General features: G+C 44.0%; 1 non-coding gene across 1 annotated transcript; it reads left to right on the forward strand.

Annotated features, from left to right (window-relative positions):
* The first annotated feature begins 1,282 nt into the window (after positions 1-1,282).
* Positions 1,283-1,387, forward strand: LOC133315819 (small nucleolar RNA R71). The gene has a single exon (XR_009752148.1). It is a non-coding gene; the product is annotated as a small nucleolar RNA R71 (small nucleolar RNA).
* Positions 1,388-4,043: the final 2,656 nt, after the last annotated feature.

Here is a 4,043-nt window from a genome sequence, read left to right on the forward strand (position 1 = left end):
CTGTACAAGGGATGGTGAATATACCAGGATCCTTTAGTTTGGGAGGAATTTTAGTCAGGTACTTGCACGATTGTTGAGTGAGGGCTACGGTCTCAAACTCTTCGATCTTTCTTCTTTTTGACAAAATGTCCTTCATGAATTTTGCATATGAAGGCATTTGCTCCAGAGCTTCTACTAGAGGGATATTTATGTGAAGTTGTTTCATCAAGTCAAGAAACTGGCTAAACTGTTTATCCTCGTGTTGCTTTTTCAACCTCTGTGGAAAAGGAGGCTCGATCGGTTCACTCCTTCTCTTGCATGGGGGAACATAAGTTGGAACTGAAACTGGTTCACTGACTTTTGTTGCTCCAAGTTCTGCTACAGGTGTTGCGTCATCCGGTTTGATTTCAGCAGACTCATTGCTTTGGACCTTCTCTTCTGGTCCTGTCTGAGCTTCAAGGTGTGAAGGGTCAGTGGCTTCTTCAACTTCCTTTCCTATGGGCTGTTTTGCTGGTTCGCGCTTTCGAGGTCGTGCCACTAAGTCTGGGGGTGGTAAGGTTTTTCCATCTCGCAGGCTTATAGCATTACAATGCTCTTGGTTATCTTGAGACGGCTTTTCTGTATCACTAGGGAGTGTCCCTGGTTGCCTCTGTTTGAGTGCTCCAGCCAGCTGACCAATTTGGGTTTCTAGGTTTCGCATGGCTGCGCTGTTCTGATTCATATACTCCTTGACAGAAGTCTCAAAGGATTGGGACTTCCCTTCACCCTTATCCCAGTTTTGTTGGTTCTGGCTGGGATACGGGGTCGGTTCTGGTAGTTTCCTCCACTACCTCCAGCATTATTCTGATTCCTCCAGCCTCGGTTATTGTTCCCTTGATGGTTGTCATTGCTCCTGTTGTTGTTGTCATACCCTCCTGCATAGCACACAGCAGCTAGATTGTTACAGTCCTCATATTCATGAGGACCTCCACAAGTGGGGCAACTCTGACTTGATTGAGTCAAAAGAAGTTGCTCAGTTGTTTTTTTCTGTTCCATGGGCTTCCAGTTTTTTATAGTGTTCTGGAGAGAAGCCATTTGTGCAGAAAGAGCATCAGCTGAGCTTAGCTCAAGAACTCCTGCTTTCTTAGGAGCACTGTGTCGTGTGGAAGGCCATGAAATATGTTTTTTTGAAAGTTTTTCCAACAACTGGTAGGTTTCTGGATAAGTAAAATCCAAAAGATCTCCCCCTGCGGCTGCATCAACAGTTGCTTTCAATGGTGGGGTTAAACCATGATAAAACGTGTGAATGATGCCCCAATCAGAAACTCCATGATTCGGGCAGATTCGTATCAACTCTTTAAAGCGTTCCCACGCTTCATACAGACTTTCTCCATCATACATTTGAAAAGAAGCTATATCAGCCCTCACTTGGGCTTGTTTTGCTTGGGAAAAAATCGGGTAACAAACTGTTCCGCCAATTGCTCCCAACTGGTGATGGAGTTTGGGGGCAATGTTCTCCTCCATTCTTTGGCTTTTCCAGCTAAGGAAAATGGAAAAAGCCGCATCCGCATGTTTTCTTCCGAAATACCATGAACTTTGAAATTGTCAACTATCTCAGTGAAATTGTCCAAATGACTGTGAGGTTCTTCCATGGGTAGTCCATGGAACTGACCAGCGTTCATAATCATTTGGAACATTGCAGGTTTTATTTCAAAGTTCGGGATATTCAGAGGAGGGGGAACATATCCTCGTTCTGGACCATTTCTGAAGGGAGCAGCCATATCATTCAATGATGGCCCTCTTCCTCCATTCGGTCCTTGTTCGGGCTCATGATTATGATTTCCATTGTTATCATTGTTTACAACCTCCTCCATTGTACTGTTTTTCAACCTTTGAACTCTTCTTCTATTTCTGAAGGTTCTCTCGGGTTCTGGATCAAAAAGTACTATTTCCAGTCCAAGTTCTGTAGGTTCTGTGCTCATACAAATGGAGGAGGTTTATTAAAACAAAAAGACTGCGATTAAACAGCAAAAATGTTTCCTTAAAAACGCCCTTTCTTGCCAAATGATCCCCGGCAACGGCGCCAATTGCTTGGTCGGACCGAGAGTTGCTCGGGAATATTTCTTTCAGAGAGCAAGAGTGTAGAGTAGTAATCAGGATTGCCAACAGGAGCAATCTACTCTGACTAAGAGTAACCCTCTTCAACTATACGCAAGCGTACGTGTCAAGCAATATAGGGTATTATAGCCCCAGATTTATCGTCCTCAGGGAGCAGTTGTGAAGTAAGAAGCGCTAAAGGAAACTTAATTTGTAAAATGGAGCAATAAAAGAAATCACTATTCTCAGCTAAGCTTCACAAAGAGCAATCTCTGCGCAGCTAGTTAAACAATGCTAACCATTCTGAACCAGATGAGAGCAGTGAATGACTTAGCATGGTCATCGAATAAGATGGCATCAATTGAAGTAACTTTAAGAGCAGTCAACGAAATGAAAGTAAGAGCATCAGCTAGTAAAACACAGTTCAGTTATCGTGAGGAAAAGGTTGTGATAGGAATTGAGTTAAGATTAATTTCAGAAAGAAAAAGATCAAGTAGGTGTTACGGGTTCCATGTTTTCATCCCTTTGGTTAACCCTGCCTGGTAGCATATTTTACAAGTGGATTTTGCTCCTTCCCTTGTTTTGCTATAGGTAAGCAGAGGGTAAGGCCTTACTCTCCACGTTACTCCATAGTACTTGGAGTTATATGCAAGGAAACCATGCTGCCTTCTCAAAAGAGCATGGATTCACATGGCAGTGCTCCCCATTCCAGGTGTTTATCCCTCCTTTCTTCAGGCTAAACTACCCCAGGATTTTGAGAATGCTCCACACGCCTTTGTCAGTGTTTCATCAACCGAGTGGTCCCGGGATGAGGTTGCCAGCCCAAAGGGTTTCACAAAATCAATAAATTAAACCAAAGAGCAACTCAAAATTCATTTATAAATCATGTGTTCCTTACAAAGCTATCCTAAGACAAAAGGGATTACTTCTATGGAACCCTCACCTACTTAGAGGAAGTTAGCTCCTAGTGAGCATTTTTACAAAGAAATAAGAAAACAAATAGACAATCGGTCCTAGGATGGGTGTTGATCCTTCTCTTTATGAGGATTGCTTGTTCCTTTTATAGGGTTCTTCATTTGATCTCCATTGTTCCTTTCATCAAGGGTCGTGCTTTGTCTAAATCCTCTCCAATGATAGCTTTGCTTCTTGCCAGCTTGGCCTTAAATGGAAGTGGTCCCCTTTGCTTTTGGCTCCCTTTGTGAGTAGGAGTATCGGATTCAGGGTGGCACCTCCACTCCTTCTGCTGTAGCTGACGTGGCGGCTCCCTATTGTTCAGCTTCTTTGCTTTCGTACTGTAGCAGAGGCAGCACCTTCACCTTCTCTGCTGTAGCTGACGTGGCGGCTCCCTATTGCTTCTTTTGACTGCTGTTGTACTATAGCAGACTTCTTTTTCCTTTCTGCGCAACACTCCTTCTTCTCTCTTCATTTTGTGGTTCCTTTTGATGGGCCTTAGGTGTCCTTAATTCCCACTTTCGGCATTGCTCTGATCCACTATTCAAAACAGTTGCTCTATATGAAAAGAAGAAGGTTAAAGGGCGTGATTTATAACCAAAACATGGGTTTTGTGGAGCAATTTGCACTTAATGGGCCTCAACTCTTGAGGACTATCACTCCTCTTATCGAGGTGGTGACTTTGGAGTCGTGAAGATGGGAAATCAAGTGACCAGCAAGATTGTTGGTGTCGGTGATGTAACTCTGACCACAGATGTTGGATGTCGACTTGTGTTGAAAGATGTAAGGCATGTTCCTGACATGCGTTTGAACCTAATCTCGGTAGGCAAACTTGATGATGCCGGGTTAGTGAACTACTTCGGTAGTGTGAGATGGAAGCTGGCCAAGGGAAACTTGGTCGTGGCCCGAGGTAAGAAGGAAGGCTCCTTGTACGTGATGCAAGGAAAGATCAATGGCGGAGAAGCCAATTCTGTTCGAGATGAAGCTAGCTTGGAGCTATGGCACAAGCGCCTCGGCCACATGAGCGAGAAAGGGCT

This window comes from Gastrolobium bilobum, unplaced genomic scaffold (genome assembly GCF_033153095.1).
Source record: "Gastrolobium bilobum isolate Gb01-03AN ecotype WA unplaced genomic scaffold, APGP_CSIRO_Gbil_v1 utg79684, whole genome shotgun sequence".
Taxonomy (NCBI): domain Eukaryota; kingdom Viridiplantae; phylum Streptophyta; class Magnoliopsida; order Fabales; family Fabaceae; genus Gastrolobium; species Gastrolobium bilobum.